Source organism: Brassica oleracea, chromosome C9 (assembly GCF_000695525.1).
Source record: "Brassica oleracea var. oleracea cultivar TO1000 chromosome C9, BOL, whole genome shotgun sequence".
In the NCBI taxonomy this organism is placed as follows: Eukaryota; Viridiplantae; Streptophyta; class Magnoliopsida; order Brassicales; family Brassicaceae; genus Brassica; species Brassica oleracea.
In genome coordinates, this window is record NC_027756.1 from 32,836,476 (window position 1) to 32,856,725 (window position 20,250).

A 20,250-nucleotide genomic window follows, 5' to 3' on the forward strand; every position below is an offset into this window, starting at 1 on the left:
CCGTAAGAGATCGAGCGTTGCGTCTCCTCGGCGCTTCCCTTCATAGATCTAGGGTTTTCAGGGTTCGACATCACGGCCGACTCAACTCCCGTCTGCTTCTCCTCTGTGGACTGACGGTGACGCTCTTCCGTGCATTTTTTCATCTCCAAGGATCGTTGGTGATTGGTCTTCATCTCGGCTCGCATCTCCTCGATAACACTGGTGAGACCACCGAGCTGCCCTTCTATCGCAGTGATTCGATCAGCGTTGGAATCCTGCTTAGGAGGCATTTATGGGCTCTGATACCAATGAAAAACTAGGGTTTATCTGTAGCAGAAAGGGGGTGAGAAAGAGAGAGAAGATAAGATTTGTTTAGTTGATCATTTGATATCCCCAAATGTTTACAACTCGAGATTAAATAATACAAGACTCGCATAATTAATAAAACGACATCGCACTCTTATTATTCATTAATACACTCCTCTAAGCTTCGTTCTCAGTCAGAGTCTCTTCCTCCTCACTTTACTCTTCACTTCAGCCACTTCTAACTCCTTTCCTCGATCTTTGCTTCCTCTGTATGAAAGCCAATGGCACAGCTAACTTATCAGACAACTAGTAAAATACAAAGATATGTAATATTGTACAGCCAAAATGATAAAGAACTAAACTAGGATATTTTGTTTTGGTTTTTAATGCAAGATTTTGGAAAAAAAAAACTGGAATTGGAAGTCAAGGTGCACTAAGACCATGATTAATGCAATCTCTTAGAAGGGTGTTTTAGTGTAATTAGGAATTTAAAAAAATATAGCTTTTAACTGAAGGAATATATTTCTAAAACCCTTAGGAGTAAAAGTCTTCATCCATGGTTTCCTATAACCTAGTTTCATGAGATTTACTCATTACATGCCTCATTAGAAACCGAAGCTTACCACATATGGCTTTGCTTATTGATTATATATATAAATGAGATTACGTTGAACTGAAAATAATGACTGAAAACCGTAGAACATATATGTTCATTTGGGCTCGGTGGAAGTTTAATCTAAAAAGTACCATGCAACTATTCCTATTCTCCTTTTAAATTATTTTTGTTCTTTCTCAAACATAGATTGGTTGTAACCCATGTTCAAAAACTTGGGCGAGTACCCGTCGTTGTGGCCGGAAAGTTTTGTGTGTGAGGATGGATTTTAAAACTCATGTCTTGTTGATTTGTTAATTCGTCTCAAATTTCAATATAATATAATAAAGTGAAGTGCGGAGAACTTGTTCTCATATGCTTGTGTTTACGTTGTATGATCACAAAATTCAATTTTCTCACATAATAGTCTTGATGATTGATGATGCTTAATCATAGCTCATGCGTCTAACAAAGTTGGTGCTTTCTATGTGAATTCAGTACCACTTGCATTTGGAAAAAAAAAAGAATATGCTATTATATGATTTAGTCGTCCTGAAGTCAATGTGTAAGAACGTATACTCTCTGCTTCAGAATTTCTAAATATAAAGAGACTGGATACTATAAAATATTTAGTATATAGACACGGAAGAATCCTGAGATGTAAATCAGAAAATATACTTGCTTGAAATTACTTTGTTTAAGAGTTCTGATCCTAAATTTTACACTTTCTAAAGAGAGTCTAGAATCTGAACGCTTAGATTAACCCGGGGTTCTTAGAGTAGGGTTCTTACTTTTAACTAAAAAACTTAAGAACTGGTTCTTAAATAAGGACTTTAAGAACCGGTTCTTAACTTTTTTAGTTAAAAGTTAAGAAACAGTTTCTTAACTTCCGCTAAGAACCTCATCCTAAGAACCCGGGTTAATCATGCTCTTAGTGTATCAAACAAAATCTCTGAATGTTTTCCTTTTCCTCACCAGCAAAGAAAACAAAAACAGAGTTCGGTCCCGGAATCACAACCCCTCCAGCCTCGACAAATAATTCAGGAGGTAAAAATCATTTTATAGTTCCTTCCCTTATGAGACCTCAAATGTCCAATCACAACCTTCTTAAAATTTTGCGCTCTCCTCCTTTACCCAACCACCCGATTTTCATTGATCTTCATCTTCTTCCTTAGCTTTCTAGCTTTCTTTTACTTCTTAACACCACTCTTGTCTTTAACAACGATAACCACAACCGACTCCGCTGCAACATATAAGTTATTTTATTTTAAAAACAATCACTCTGCAAAGATGAATCAGTCGTAAAATTTCAAAAGGTAAACGGTCAAATATATAAATAAAATCTCAACGCACGAGCAAAGAGATGGCATTCTTTACCTTTAAAAAGTCATGAAGAGCATTAGCTTAGATGACAATTAAGTTCAAGCTCTTGGTTCACTCAGCCGTGGCCAATGCTCCAGCTTCCTCGTTGATAACATCCAATATTTCTTACCGCTTCGTTTCTCCATCCAAAAGCTCTAAATCAAGATTTTTAAACAATAAGTTTGAAGAAACCATCTATTACAAAACAGGGTATGTCGTATAAACTTACTGTTCTCCCATTTTCTTTCATCGTCCATGAGAAGAGGAGACTCACATAGACGGATGAATAGCTTCTTATTGGAAAACCTTGTCTCTCCCTCTCTGTTGGACCATAAGTCCACAAAAACACAGATTTCTAAGAATAAATCAATCACAAGTTCTTGTTTTCATGTTTCACGCTATAAAAGAAACAAAATTCTTAGTGGTTGTGAATGAAAGAGATATAAAAGAAACAAAGATGTAGTGGGTGTACCAGACATTGTAAGAAATACAGAAAGCTTTTATTGCTTACAACTATATTTGGCTGAGAGTGATTCTTGAGAAGCTTCAGTTCCTCTCCACCCCCTGAGTTTTTTCCTTGGAGGTGATGCAATCAGAACCTGGAAAGAACAACTAAAATCAAGTTAAATCAACAACAACAATCATTAGTCGACGCCAAAACAAAAAGTAGAATTATGTGAATAGTCAACGAATTAAGATGATAGGTTTTACTACATATTTAGAACGAAACAGCTTGGTAAGTAGTTGATTGATTACCAAAAACTCATAAGAGGAATCAAACGTGACGAAAAAAGGGAAAATAAAGATCGACTTGCAGAGAATGATAACAGTTCTGAAAACCCAAAAGGGAGTTAACTAATTAACATGTTTATCCGCCATAAGTTCTTGGTCTTGAGATTAACAGCAATTGAACAGGCAAGGCAGATTAAAAACCTAATAATCCCAGTGAACGATGAGTCGCCGGACAACCACTTGAGAAAACGGCAAAGATGCTCATTGCCGAGTGTAAATTAGGAGGACAAAATCAAGGTTATCCATGGCGGAAAAGAGGAGTAGAAAAGTAAGAATTGCAGAGAACTTGGTTTGGGGTAGTGAGGGTTCGTGTCTATGGCCCTAAATTTATAGCAAGTGGTTGATAAATTCATGAAACGTCTGGATTTGAAGGATGAAGAATCATCGGGGGTAGAATGAAACATTGAAGAAGAGTTTAAAGATCATTGATTGATCAGAAGTGGCTCAAGGTAACGCAAAACTCGAACTCAGAGATTGGAGAAGACGAAGTGGAAGAGTCTAGAGGGAGAGAATCACGAGCTCGAGACGAATTAGGTTTTAGGCTTGCAATGGGCCGAATTATAATTTTTCAAAAAGCCCACCGGAAATATCTTTTCTAACGCAGCAATATTGACGTGGCAAAATCAAACCCTCTCATTGGTTGATTTTCCATGCCTACATGGATAGCCTCATGCTCTAACTCAATCTCTTTTATATATTGGGATATTTATTAAGAACCTAATTAGGGTCTCCCCCATTTAATCATGCTCTAAATCGGTAAATTGTATTGGCTTTTCTTTTTAGCAATGTAAATAATTAATACATGAAAATTAGCTCAGGAACAAAATGCAAACAAACGACTTTTTTATGGTTTTCATATTTTTTATGGATCAAATGATTCAACTATTTCTTCTTTCTCTTTTTTTTTTCTTTATGCAAGCAATGAAAAAACTAATGAAAAGTCAGGAACAATAAAATCAAATTAAATAAGCGATAGACATAAATGAAAACTAGATTTTGACCCGCGCGTCCGTGCATATATTTTTTAATTAAAATTTCAAAATATTAGATTACTTTAATTTTTACAACATATATATTTATTTTCCGTGGTGCATTATAAAAAGTTTTTTTTTATTATTTATGATTTTATTTTCTTGTAAAATTTGAAATATTATCATTTTCAGCTTGAATATTTATTGTCAAGATTGTATATTTTACCAAGAAAACTTAAAAAAATTATACAATTATTTTTGAGTTTGGAAGATTACATGAATTTTGAATTTGTTTTTGTTACTACATTAATACATTATTTTATAAAAATATTTTAATTTTTGGTAATATTTTCTAAATTTTTCTCAACAAATTTTGTTATATTTAAAATAAAAATAAATTTATAATTAAAACTTGATCTGTCATTAATAGTTTAAATGAATTATTAAAATTTCATAGTTTTCTAATAATATATTTTAAAATAGTATATGAACTAAAGGTTACTATATACTATTATATTTTTGTTTATAAACATTTTTAAACAATATAAAATAAATAAAAATATAACATATAGTCGTAGATATAAAAATTTAACTTATGTTAATAAATATTTTTTTTGTATAAAATATTAAATATTTTACGAATTTTAACCCATTTTAATAATTAGTGATAATTTATTTAAATGAAACAGTTAATTTTTTTTGTTAGTTTACCTATTTAATATAATTTTGTCATATTTAATTCATAAATCACTTCTATTTTTATATAATACATAATATAATTATAAAATTTATAAAATAGTGTATTTTTATATTTTATTGTTTTAGAATAAAATTGTAATTAAAATTGATTTATAATAATATTATATTAGTAATTACGAAATTAGTTAATCTGCTATTTTATAAAAAAAACATTTAATTTTTAAAAAGATTTTGTTAGATTCTTTCTCAACAAATTTGTTATAATTAAAAAATAAAATTTAAATTTATAGTTGGTTTATTATTAATGTAAATAGTCAAATATGTCATATTATCTAATTCTTTAAGTGGTCTTACTATGACTTGTTAATAGTAGATAAAAAATAGAACCCTAAATTAATAGATTAGATAAATATAATTTTTTATAGTTTTTTCTTTTTATGATAATTAACCAACCAAAATCAAGAATGGAAACACAACTTTTGTTGTTACGTATTTTCTGGGAATCAAATAACAGAAACAGGAAATGCAGCAAACGAATTTTTTTTTTTTTCTTGTTTAAGAAAAAACAAAGAGCAAAAACAAGCAATTGATAAAGGATAGATAGAAGTTGATTCAAGAGCTTTTAAGATCTAAAACCAAAATGATGTAAGATCCAAATGGACAGTCTAGTCTAACTTATGGTTGAACGGGAGATGAAACATGGTTGTACAACACTCTCTTTCAAATCCGGTGGATGATCAATGAAGTGAAGTGGTTTGATGAAACCAAGCCAACTGGTTGTTCAACACTCTCTGGACTTGATCAGCGGGTGGAATGGATTAGATGGTGGACTGAGGACGCCACAAAATCTACGGAAAAGAGCTTTGATAAGTCAAGAAAATCTGAACACAATGAATCACACACAAGTGTTGAGAGAATTGGTTTTTGGTTTCTTTGCAAAGGCAAACGAATAAAATATGTTTCGGACTAAAACTGGGAGCTTTACAATGAAGAAAACAGAGCTTATACAGGCTCATGGAACCAGGGGCGGAGCTACATGGCAAGGAGGGGGGTCAGCTGACCCCGGTCAAATATGAAAAACTAAATATTGAAGCTTAGACATGTGAATAACAGTTGCACAGTTGGTTTAACTACTTTGTTTTTACCCCTCTTATCCAAGATCGCTACACGTCTTTGCACCCTCTTATCTTCTTTTTTTATATATTTTTTTCTTTAACTGATTTGGGTCTAAAAGCCCAGTTTTAAAATGAACATATAAACTCTTTTCAAATGTTTTCTTATGTTTTTTTGCTTGTTTACGTTCTCATTGGACTTTTAAAATATCCATTATAGAGAATATATTTCTTTTGCCGCATATTTTTTTGAGAAATTTACCCCATAGGACACTTTATGAGTGGTCAATTACTACTGGAGACACTTTTGACTTTGTAGACGCATTATGCATGAGTGAAGACAAAAAAATCTCTGATCCTAACAAAACTAGAGTTCCCCAACTTTCTTCGTTGTTCAACTACAAACTAGAGACATGTGCACACTCCCTCACACGTGTTAATGAATTTTAAGTCCCCTCAAAAACTCAATCGTCTTCACATTAATCTCAACCCTACAGTTGACCCTCAGCGGCCATTGTCAAACCAGATCGAGTTCGAGATCCGCCGTGGTGGCTAATCGGAGTCGAGCAAAAATCAATCGTCGTCGCCGTGATCTCATACCTTCTCTGCATTCTCCGGTGAACCGTAAATCAAAGCCGCCATTGCTCAGCTCGAGCCTCGAGATCGTCATTGACGAACCTTGACTTCAAGTCCGTGAATTTTCACCTTTGATCCAATGCAACACGACCTCCACCACAATTTGCTTGATCAAAGATAGCTCCACTGTTCAGCCTATCGAAGACGGCTCTTTTCGCTCAGCCTCTCGCCGCCGTGTTTTTCCATTGTTAGGGATAGCTCGATCTGCTCCTAGCCGAGTTTATTCAATTTTTCGTTTTGGTCCTTGTTCTTTCAATTAATTTCATATTTGCCCCCAAAATTTTCTAACTATGCATATATTTTTTTTGGATTAGCTCCAAAATTTTCAACAGTGCTTTTTAACTCTTTTTTCTTTGCAAATAAACACACAATTAATATGATCTAAAATCATTTTAAGTCATTAGACATCAGTCATCCACATCCACATCTCTGTATATATTTTTGTCACAATATTTTTTTGACACATTCAAGATCTACAAATAGCCATCAACATGCTATTTGCATGTCCACAAAATTTTGAGAAAATTACACGATGTATTTTCCATGCGCTACTTAATTTGAAAATGATACTAATTCACAATTTAGCTTCCACAACATATCCGTACACATATCAGACGTCCACAACTTATTATCGTCCATGCTTCCATGGTATTTGATTAAAAAAAACAGAGACATGTATTTTGTAAATCGTTGTATTGTCGTTGGGAACATGTATTTTGCAATAGACATATAATGAAATGAAGCTGATATGAAGGATTGGTTGTGTTGCGTACTTGTTTTTGTTTGAAATCTTATTTTTTGGGTGTGAGGACATGGATGTGGACAAACACAAAGGATAATGTGGTTATGTATATTAGGTAAATTAGTACCTTAGTAGGCTAGATAAAAATAGTACACCTCAAACTTGTGGTTCAGATTAAGACACACCTTTCCATATACCAAACCTCTTTAATGTCCACAATTGAGAGTTACTTTAACCTAACAATACAAAATACAACTAAGTGGGCTTGAGAACATAAAAGTAAGAAAAATGACAACTGTCCAAAGAAAGTGTCCCAACAGCCCAATGTATCTCTAGATGTTAAAAGAACTCAAAATGTGCCTTAGATGGTAAACAACTCTATTTTTTTCTTTCGGATGACAATTTTATTTTTCTTGCAGCTGTTTATTTGTTTTGCAATTTTTTTTTGTTCATTTCCCACATTTTTAAAAGCTTTATTTAACAATTATTTCTTAAATACCTTCGGTACTATACATTTTTGTTTCAAATATAATTTCTAAATATTAAAACATCTTAATAGTTTATGTTACAAATACTTTTAAATTAGTATTAATAAATTATATTTTTAGTTAAATCTTATGACCCATGTATAAATATTTTCTAACTCCGCCACTCCATGGAACGACTCAACTAGGGACTAAAACAACAAAGAAATCAATAATTGAATAAAACGCCATTGGAAGCTTAATGGTGAAAATCTGGCTAAATAATAGAAGATGATGTCTCTTTTTTATCTGGACGGTTTAGGGGGATAAGAAAATTTTCTTTTCATTCCAAAGAATCCAAGGAAAACACAACAATCTTGGTGAAGTAGTCGTTGACGTATTGATACTCTTAGTGTGAATGTATCCGAATATAGCAAGTTGGTGTTAATCATGATCCTATCGTTGATGGTGTATGGTAAGTGGACGTCTGGCTCTCCTAGATGGTTGGATGTGTCTCATGAATGCTTAGATACTTCTTTTGTCACCACAATATTGTTTGAATGTGCTTGAACTCATGAGATTCCAAATAAGGCAAGTCGAGAAATAGTTGGACCCGTTTTGGAAAATGGGTTTAACTTGAAATTCATGTGGACATTTCTTGTGATTTCAGGCTTTTTAGATAACTAATATATTCACCTTAAAGTATACAGTGTGGTGCAGGCTGTTTCATGGTTGGAATGAGATCCACTTGAGTGGGCTGAGACTCACAATTGCATGAACTGGAGAACCTCTGGTTTATAGATTTCATAATTTTCTGGTCTGTGCTGTTTTTGAGGTGATTCCACTTGGCATTGAAACAGGTTGAGTTGAGAATCTAGGCCAATAGTTTGGTTGCTTATTTCCTCATGGTGAGATGTTTTTTGAGTGCACATATGTTCATGTCGGTTCCTAGGTGCCTTGATTGGCACGTCTTGTTTTGCCTCTAGTCTAGACACCGTTCTGAATATAAAATCACAACTCCTACCTACCGTATAAATTTATATATATATATATTTATATATATATATATATATATATAAACAAAAACATTTTAGCAACTCTCCTTCATCTTTTTATACTTTAAAGTAAGCAATATGAGTATAGCATATTTATCTAAGGTTACATATTATATTTCGAGTGTTAGAAACAGCTTATACTATTGTAACATGTGATTCAAAAATCTTTCAAAACCGTCAAACATTACATACAAATTATTTAGGGAAAATTTTTTCTTTATGCCAAAAAAATGGTAACTATGTCTCATTAAACTAATTTCATATACTTTATGTCCCATTAGGCTAATTATTTTCAAAATGGCAATAATGCTCTTAATTTCAATTATAAATTCAAAATTAAAATTAACTAAACAATTGTTAAATATTAAAAAATAATAAATAGTTAAATTAATTAAAATAAAATAAAGCATTAAAAATCCACAAATAAAAAAAAAACCGATTATGTTCTTCCCATATTTTTTTTTGAAAAATCGCTTTTTCATATATGAAAACTGAATATTTCCAAATATTTTCTTCTCTTATTTTTCGGAACTTATTATTCTTATCCGTAGAATATAGTAAATCTGTAGAACTCGGTTTCTACAGGTTTTTAGATTTATAGTAATATGTAGGTTTCGATTTCTACAGGTTTTAGATTTACAGTAAATCTGAAAAATCGTTTTCTACAGGTTTCTAGATTTATAGTAATGTGTAGATTTCGATTTCGATTTCTACAGATTTTAGATTTATATTAATATGTAGATTCTGATTTCGACAGATTTTAGAGGGATAGGTTAAGCGTGGAATGTGTATTCTAAATATTTTTAGAGTATTATTATTTACGTAGATCACATATTCTAAACATAGTAGATTCAATGAAAAAAAAAGTAAATTTCATTTTCTACTTCGTAGAATGTCAGTTCTACTTTATGTAGAACATGATTTGAAATTATGATTTAAACATTTTTAAAACTAAAAAATACCGGGTTATTTGCAAAATTGACTCAAAACTCAAAGTCGAGCCTAAAACTAACCCATGTTTTTTTGGATTTTTCTTTTGCCCTATTCACCACACAAGTTCATATTATTCACGAAAATGCCATTAGTTTTTTTTGTTTTTTCGAAAATGGTCTTTTTACTCTTTAAACCTCATCATTTTCAAGCATTTACAAGTTTGTCATTGCCATCAATACACTAACCACCATGAACAACCAATTTGAAGCTCTTAATGCACCTCAAATCGATTTACACTCCTTCTTTCTCAATTTTTGTGAACTAAAAACAACATCTCTTTCACTTTCTCTCCATATTCATCCATAAAAACTCAAGATTTTGATTCTAAAAATTTTATGGTTCATAGAGCCATTGAAGCTTACGATTCTTGGTGGATCACTTTTGTTTGAGATTCTGGGTGCTTAGAAAAGAATTTTGTGTGCTAAACAAGTTGTCTCATTGGTTTGAGCTATGAAATCAGTTTTTTTTTTACCAAATATGTTCGCCCAGGCGACTTCCGGGTAAGTCGTCTGGCTGTAGACGACTTACATGGAAGTCTTCTGGTCAATGCAGAGGGATGCGCCCCGGATCGAGCAACAACCGGCTCAGATCACGGACACAGCCAAGGTGGCTACCTTGTCAACCAGATCGACCCAATCGAGGTTTTACCATCAGATTTTGCTGAACATACTACCCGTGTCATCCCATCTGATCATTCCATCCATACCGACCATGTTTTTCCATCGGAACGTGCTGATCAGACCATCTGTACCGTCCCATCCGATCACCCCGATCGTACCGCACGTGCTGACCACCGTATCGACCCACAGACGTGCGGAATGGAGCTCAGACTACAACCACGGCCTAGTGATGGAATTGATCGATCCATATCACTTATTTCCCAACCAATTCAACATTATAAGACTGATGGTCGAGCCTGAACCCACTTGGGACGAGAAGAATCCAAAGATGGCCGCAAATTCTCCCTTATGGCCCTTTTGGTGCGCACCGCGTGTCCTGAAGGTTGTACTGACGTTCTTGCTTCAGTGTTCGACCTTTTGATGGACTTCTCACTCAGATATATCACTAAGGAAGGAGTTTCAAGATTTCTGAAGACTTGTCGCACGCCAGTACACATCTTGGTAAAGCGGATCATCCGAAAGTTCAGTTCGTTCATGTGGAACGTCCAGTGGGTGTGTGGATCGTCCCGCGTGCGTCCTTATCCTTACCACCATGGACCAGCACGACCATAATGAACCTGGACAGTAGCCCAAGGATCATCTTGACTGGTCTTTATCAGATTCCGTGCTTTTGACTCATTTAATATTTTCTGGTCTTTGTTTATATTTTCAATGCCTTGTTTTTAGCACATTCTTCTTTGGATTTCTACAACTTGTAATCTTATAAATAGGGCCTATGAGCCACGAAAAAGAACAACTTTTTTTCCCTTTTATTGATTTTATCTCTTTTGTTCTTTGTAGAACACTTCTTGTTTCTTGGTGTGGTTAGCTCCAAGCAAACTTCTCTATTCCGTTGAACTTGTGCGTCATATCAAGCAACAGATATAAACTCTTATTTTGCTTGACTTGTGCGTCATATCAAGCAATAATCAAAGTTCGGTAGTATCAAGAGACTCTCAGCCCCTCTTGTGTAACCATTCAATCCATCAGTTCTCCCCTTTTGGCGAGTTCATATCCTTAAGTCCGGCTGAATGATCCTTCCCTAATTTAGGGCATATCACAGATGTTAGTTTTGCAATTGAATTTTAAATGTGTTTTTCTAGACGAGTTACATGGAAGTCGTCCATCTTTGTTTGTTAAAAAAAAGATCGAGATGACTTCCATGTAAGTCGTCTAAGGTAAACGGTTAAGTTTTGCATTTGACCGGATTGTGTCAGAAATTTGACTTTTTTTGGACGACTAACATGTAAGACGTCTAGTAGAAAATTAAAAAATAAATATTTTGTTATACCTAGACGACTTCCATGTAAGTCGTCTCAGGTTAGTTTTGCAACTGAAAAATAAAACAAAAACAAATTATTTTTGTCTAGACGACTTACACGGAAGTCGTCCATCAGACGACTTACACGAAAGTCGTCCATGATTTTATTCCGAGATTCTGGTCAAACCTTGCTTATCTTGGATGACTTCCATGTAAGTCGTCGGACGGACGACTTCCGTGTAAGTCGTCTAGAAAAAATAATATTTTTTGTTTTATTTTTCAATTGCAAAACTAACATAAGACGACTTACATAGAAGTCATCTTGGTATTACAAAATATTGATTTTTTAATTTTCTACTGGACGACTTATGTGTAAGTCGTCCAGAAAAAGTCAAATTTCTGATACAATCCGATCAAATGCAAAACTAACCTGTTTTTCCTAGACGACTTACATGGAACGACTTACATGGAAGCCGCCTCGATTTTGTTTTTAACAAACAAAGATGGACGACTTCCATGTAAGTCGTCTAGGTTAAAAATCAATTGCAGAACTAACATAAATGGACGACTTCTTAGAAGTATACCAGACGACCTCCGTGGAAGTCGTCTGCGTCAATGTTTAATAAACTTTCATTTTCTCTAAAACTATAAAGACTTTTTAATTTTTTTTTGTTAATTCATGTATATTAGTCAACATTGGGGCTACTGAATGAAATTTATAACTTACTTGGTGATATTTATGAGGTTACCAACATTCATACTTAGTAAAGTTTTTAGCTAATTGAGAAGACTTTCACGGAAGTTTTCTACGTAATTTTTTTAAATTTGTTAAGTAACTTTAAAATATGTTTATTTAATTTTCAAAAGTGTTAATTAACTTCAAGAATATCAAGTAACATGGTTTTATGTGTCTTCTTAGATCATAAGATATAATTTTTACTTATGTATCTAATAAAAGTGTTCCATCTTTAAACTTATGTAATGTTTTATCTTTTGTGAATTTGACTAAGTTTTCTTGAGAATTCTTCTCCCTTAGTTGTAATAAATTTGGTTAATTTTTGTGTCATTGTGTTTTGCTATTGAAGTTGTATCATTAACTTCAATTATGTCAAGTTATTTTGGCAAGATAATATTGTGAAAAATGAACATATTTACCAAATTTTTTCATTAATATATCTTCAAATTTACAAAAAAAGTCACAATTGAAGGAGTACACATGCAAATCACAGAACATACCACAAACAAAACTATTATAGATCATTCTTCTACAAAGACAAGCTTAGACTCTACTTTATATGGAAGAAGACTCCGTCAGAGAACTTCCAGGAAGTCTTTTGGATCGAAGACTTCCTGGAAGTCGCCTGGAAGACTTCCTGGAAGTCGCCTGGAAGACTTCCTGGAAGTCGCCTGGAAGACTTCCTGGAAGTCGCCTGGAAGACTTCCTGGAAGTCGCCTGGAAGACTTCCTGGAAGTCTTCTAGCGCATTATATTTTAGAAGACTTCCGAGAAGACTTCCCATAAGTCTTCCAAAGTCTGATCCACATCTGAAAAGCATGTATATCAAATCCAGATCTGAAAAACTCAAATCATATCAAAAAACGTTCAAATGGCTTAAAAACAGAGAAAATGAGTGGAAAATTGGATAGATATACTTTTATAGAACACACAAAGTACATATCCAAGTGGAAGATGAAAATCATCTAATTAAAAACCTGCAACAAAAACATAGATTAATGAGAAAGACATGAGACAAAAATGAAAAATTCATATAAAGTTTAGTGTTTTCAAGTCAAAGGATTAGAGTGGGTTTGGAGAATTTTAGTTTGGGAAAAATGTATGAACTTTATGCAACATGAGGTTACCAAATGAGGAAAAATCAGACATAAAACTTACCAAAACACTCAGATCTGTTATGAAAGGGAGACATGGGAGAATACTTCGTTAGAAGACTTCCTGGAAGTCGTCTGGAAAACTTCCTGGATGTCGTCTGGAAGACCTCCTGGATGTCGTCTGGAAGACTTTTTGCAAGTCGTCTGGAAGTCTTCTAGCACAGAAGTCTTCCAGATCTGAAAAACCTGCATATCTAAATCTAGATCTGAAAAACCTGCATATCCAAAAACGTTCAAATGGCTTGAAAACATAGAAAATGAGTATATGTTTGCATTTCAAATCAAGTTTTGAGTCATATTTGGCAAAAACCCCAAAATACCACTAAATTCATACAAGTATTTCATCAGTAGTTATTATTTTTCTAAATTTTTTTGTTTGTAAAACTATTTATTTAATTTATTTTTAAAAATACTAAAGGGCATTAGAGACAAAAATGGTACAAAATAGAAATTAGTCTAATGGAACATAGTTACCATTTTTTGGCATAAAAAAAACAATTTTCCCTTATTTAATTAATGAGATCAAATCTCTCATCTGCATATTCGTCCATTTTCTTTTTTTATAAGATAGTTTTAGTGCTACTCCCTTAACGGCGCCTATTTTCACAAAAAAACTTAGTTTTAGTGCTACTCCCCTAACGGCGTCCATTTTCACAAAAATCTTTCATCTGCATATTCGTCCATTTTCTTTCTCCCTCCGTTTCAGATTACGCGTCGTTATAGGGAAAAAAAAATGTTTTAAAATAAGTTTTGTTTTATAATTTCAATACAAAATTTATTGATTTTATATTTTAATCTATTTTTCAATTAGTTGAAATGTGGTTAGGTATATTGGTAATGGTGTGTTTATCTAGTAAATATACAAAACTAAATGTTGTTTTAATCTGTGTGCCGAATTCTAAAACAATAAGGAATATAAAACTGAGGGAGTATTTTATAGAGTCGTATTAATAGCACAAAAAGTTGAGTTAGTGCAGTGGTTAGAGTGGATTTTTAAATGACACATGCATGGATTTAAAGTCCTCTATGATATTTTTGTCCTAATTTGATGTTTTTCATTAATAAAGGGTATTCTTATGATTTCAAAATTTATCTTCCTCAGGCGCTGAAATCTAAAAACTGTCGTTGGTGAATATATCTTCAACTAATACCCAATAACTATAGCTCATGCCTTGTTTATTTCTCCTCGTACGAACACGATATCCCCGATTTTCATCACACTTACACGACCGATTAATATATTTAAGCACCAATTTTTAACAAACCCACGAGTTTGACAGAGGAACTCAGGCTCGCCCAGGAATGATGTTGGACACCCTATATTTGTCACGGCCACCCTCTGAACAACGCTTTTTCGACCATGTATATTTGTCACGAGACAGCATCCGCGTTTCATTGGTGGTCTCTGTCCTCCAGAGTCGAGCTCTTGACTGTGGCAGCGTGTAACTCTCTTTCCTGCAATAAAGACATCATCTTTATGGAGTTGTAGCTTCTGTGAAAGTGGTATGGTCGAAGAGTGTGGATAAGCAGTAGTTTGGCACTCAGTTTTCTTACTAGTTCGAAGGTTGCTCTTTTCCGGAGGAGGTGTGCCCGATATGTCTCACTGATCTTCTTGTTCAGTGGGTTAAATGGATGTATACGGTCTTGGGTTTGGAGGGTTGGAGGCAGCAATCTCCAATTCACCGTCCCGAACGACGGCACCGCCTATCTATGGACTCCTCCTCGTGCTGCCGGTGGGGTGATGTTGAATGGTTGGTAACTTTTATCCCTCTATCCATTATCCCTCTATTATGGGTTTCCATGTACCTTTTTGTTTTTAATTATACCTCCAAAAGTTATTAAAAATTCTAGACAAAACATGTTGACATGAAATGAACAATTAACCCCGATTAAAATTATATATTGTTTAATGTAATATCATAATTTGTAATGAATTCGTATGAAAGGATTACATTATAGTAGTTTTCTCAGTTAAAAGCAACCGCAATATAACTTGTATCTAGGGTCCGGCTAGTTGAAACGCATCGGTTGCGGTTGCAAGAGTTTGCGGATGCAAGTGGCTACGGTTTATAGCGTTATTAAGCAATTTGTACGACTGATACAACAGTTAGATACTGCGAAATATTTATGACTGGTTGATTATGAGATACTGCAACTATTTAACAATAAAACCAGTATCAACGCATTATAACACTATAAAAAAAATCAAAACATACTATTAGCATAAATATAATAATTATTAATATGGTATAGTTAATGACAATATTATATTTACTTATTTATTTTTTTAGTTTAAATGAAAGTTATAATTTCAGTAATATTTGTTTTGAAGATTTATATTAGAACTTTTTAAACATTTTTTTCGTTTATATATGTATATATTAATGCTTAAAACTTATAGTGAATAGTTTTGGTTTAAGTTTTATAAAATAAGTTATGCTACTGTTAGTAAATTTAAATTAAAATATAATATAATATATACATGAAGTTTTAATTTTAGAATTTAAATTAAAATTTTAAAAATATTTTTAGAAAATAATTTTATATTTATTTATCCGTTCGCAACCGCAAATGCTAGCGGAAATCATCTTTTGATTTTAAAAGATTTGAAACAATTTACAGCATTTTTATGATTGTTACAAAATGTTATCAACCGTTGGTACCATAAAAACTGCGTAAAACCAGTCAGACCCCTGAACTGGTGGTATACACCACCTTTTTACATTTTTTGTATGGAATTTGGAACTTGTTTCATGTTAGATCAAATTGTATACGCCAACGACCTATTGGCCGAAAACAGCCCTAGTCAATATTAGTATATATTAAATATTAATATATTAGTAGAACTTAATGTTTATGGTTTTTTTGAAAATAACCGGGGCATCTAGCTCTGGTGGTAAAGGGTTCACAGCTGTGAGTACCGCCACCTGGGTTCGATTCCCGGCCACTGCGAAATTTAACATTCGGGCCGCAGCGACACAGATTAGTCCCTTGGGCCTGGGAAGCCTTTGGGGAAACTGTGTATAATTCAAAAAAAAAAAAAAAAAAAAAATAATTATAAAAATGAGTTGTGGCCTGAGGTTAGTGAGGTATGAAACAGAGGGAGCATAAACATCGGCGTCAAACGAGAAGATTCGACTCCTAAATTTCAGTTTCCAAAAGATCTTCCTATTTTTATACTCTACGACTAAAATCAATAACATGTTTTCCTTCAATATAAAACAATTAATTCAACATAAGTCATATTAGTTCATTTGGTCATTAAATAATTAAATTAGAAAATGGAGATTCATCTGTGACGTGGTCCCACAATCTTCCCTCATTGGTACCTAACGAACCCTACATCTCCTCGAAAAGCCAAATCTCTTTTCTCCTTTCTCTTTTTTCCTTTGGCTTCCAAAATGGTTCATCTAGTTTGTCGTCTTCTTGTCAGTATCCTTAACTGTCTTTGCATCTCATAAACCATCTACTACCCACTTCTATTTCTATCTATATATTTTCCTCTAAAATAGAAAAACTCTATTATACAAGTGAAAATACTCCAATGTATACCTCTATAATAGAGTTCCTCTATTTATAAGAGAAAATATAGAGATATGTTATTTTCACATCTAAATATAGAAACAAAAAGTAATTTTCCTCTATATTTTCCTCTAAAATAGAGAAACTCTATTATACAGACATACATTGGAGCATTTTCACTTCAATTATAGAGATATCTATTTTAGAAGAAAATATAAAGGTATACATTGGAGATGCTCTAATCCATTGCTATATTTATCTCCAAATGCTAACCAAGAATTTCATGGTTCAAAAATGCTGAATCTCGTCTGAATCATCATTTGTCAGGTTTGTACACAATTAACGGAGGCCTTTTCGACATTTGTTGAGAAAAAAAATATTCCAATCCATTGCTATATTCACTTTTAAAATAGAGATTGTTATTTTTCTCTATTATAGAGGTATACTTTTTTATTTTCAAAATAGTCCTTCAATTTTTAAACTTTTATAGTTATAACAAAAACAATTATTTTATAAAAAATACAGTTTTTATAAACATAAAATCACACTTTTTATTTACCAAACAATCTTATAATGAAACTTTAATTTAAAAAAAGTTATAATTATATGAAAATCTTATAAAAATTAAAACTAAATAGGGTTAATTTTCAACTTTCATAAATAAAAGATATTTGTTGTAAAAAAAAATAGAATTTTTTGAGAATATTCTTTTTAGAAGTCTTTTTAGAGGTATAAATAGAGGAATACATTGGAGAGAAACACATCTCTATTTAAGAGTTACTCTATTTTAGAGATAAAAATAGGGAATACATTAGAGATAGTCTAATATGTTCATATTAGAGTAGATTCCTCTCAGCAAAACTAACTACGTTTTTTTGATTAAAACATCAAAACTAAGTTTGACCAGACTTTTCTCTTTTAACTTCTTACGTTGTACTTTCGTTAATAAGTTTTTTTTAAAATAACTGTACCATAGTTAACGTTTCTAATCTATGTACGTAGTAGAAACACAATAATCAAATTAGGTTGAGTGAATATTTTTCAGTAATACCATTTATATTCGGTATGCATAAACTGAATTACATCTCTAACATTAATAATAACATTTTTATTGTTCTCTTATCAAAATATTTTGTGAGCAGACTATCCAATTATTTAATTTTGGACCAGTTGCTTATATTGACACTGACATAGTATTTGCATATTATTAAAATTCGTAGGTATTATTATCTTAATAATAAAGTTGAAAACGTAACATGTAGCTGTTAGCTAAAAATTGGTGGGAAACATTATATACTGCTCCCTCTGTTCTATTAACATAGATTTTTTATAAAAAAAGTTTATTTTACAAAGATGTATTTTTGTATTTTTTATGAAAAAAATGTAAACTTAAAAAAAATTAATTGATTTTATTGAATTACTATTGGTTAAAAGTTATTGAAACCTGAAAATTATAGAAAATAATATATTTATTATGATAGTTTAATGTTTTTTTTTTTAACATGTATAAATGTACTAAAAAATCTATTTTTTTTAAACGGAGGGAGCAATATGCATTAGGAAAGAAGCTTGACAGTTTATAGTGTTAGTTGAAAGTTCAAACAGTAAACAACGTGAATGGTGAGGAGAAAGTACTTAAAAATGCTCATAATCGTCGAGAAGGAAGTACAGCAGTAAAATCATAAGAGCAAAAAGAAAAGTAAAATCATAAAAGCAAAAAGAAAAAATAAACAGTAAGTAAAAGATCAGTAAACTAATCATCATCAAGCCACAACTTGGTGCCACGAAAACAGATCCTAAAGGCATAATTAACTCTAGCACTCCAAATGAGTGTTTAATTTTTTTTTATTTTTTTTTTGCCTGATTAAAAAAAAAATTAAAAATAAACCAATCGTAGTCCGTCACGTGTCAGTAGGATCCGCGAACAGTGAGAAGACGAAGACTTCTTATTGGGATTACTGCCTCTGTCTGTCTTACCCTCCTGGTTTTTGGACATAGACGACAAAAATATTTAATTAATTTTTTATCCAAATCAAAAAGAGAAAAAAACCATCGCTGAACTCACGACTCACTCACACAGTCTCACCAGCTGTGTTCGAGAGCGACCGCACCAGGCAGTAGGACTGAACATTTTATCCGTTAAATTTGATTCGATTCGTTATTCGTTTGGATTCGATCCGAAAATTCCAGATATCCGTAAACTTTCAAAGCAAATCAAATACTAAAAATCAATATCCGTTAAAATCGAAGCAAATCACAAATATTAAAATTTTGAGAAGCGGATATCCGATCCGATCCGACAATATATAAATACATGTATATCTTGATTATATTCAATGTTCTTAATGTATAAAATTATGTAACTATTATTCTAACATATGATTTGATAAATTTTATTCACATTATTACTTATATAAAAGTATTACATAAAAGGAATAGAACACATTTATGACAATTATAATTTTTTTCATAAGAATTTGTGTTATTATAATTGTTAACTAAGTTCAAAAAATTTACAAAATATGTAGATTCACTACTTCTTTTAATTTTTATCATATATATCATGCAAAAAAAATATTTTACAAAATAAATCTGTATCAATTTTTTAAGATTATTTGTATTAATCAAAACATGTGAGATATCCATAAGTATTCGTAAATATCTGCAAATATCTATTTATTTTATGGATATCTGTTTTTCCGAATATCCGTATTTTCCGAAGCAAAGCAAATCGAAAAATTAGATATCCGTGATATGCGAAGCAAATCATAAATACCTTCAAAAAACCGGATTTCCATTTCATGGTAACGTGGTCCCCACCATTGGACTTATCCACGTTAGACCTGACTCAACTAATCGGCTCGTCAAGTTTAAAACCAACTGCCACGTGTCTAGCACCATGGATTCCACACTGTGGGGCCTACATGGTCTGGGTTTTTCTGAACTACTTTATAAATTACTAATGTTATAAAATAAATTTTATAAATACAAATTTTATGTTGTTACTATTCAATAATCTAATGCATAAAAATATTTACTGTAAATGTACATGTATAATAGGTATAAAGTAAAAAAATAATATTAAAATATTCAGAAGTATTTATAAAAATTAAAGATAGCCGTCATTACAAATAAAAATAACAAATTATACAATATATTATTTATACGTATATAAACTTTATGTAAACCTATTATTAATTTATGTTTATATCAGAA

At 32.2% G+C, this 20,250-nt stretch overlaps 1 long non-coding RNA gene across 1 annotated transcript; it reads right to left on the bottom strand.

The window, feature by feature from the left end:
- Window positions 1–1,894: 1,894 nt before the first annotated feature.
- On the bottom strand, window positions 1,895–2,652 carry LOC106317643. The gene is made up of 3 exons (XR_001265183.1): window positions 2,469–2,652; window positions 2,255–2,394; window positions 1,895–2,120 (listed from the first exon to the last, which is right to left on the bottom strand). It is a non-coding gene; the product is annotated as an uncharacterized LOC106317643 (long non-coding RNA).
- Window positions 2,653–20,250: the final 17,598 nt, after the last annotated feature.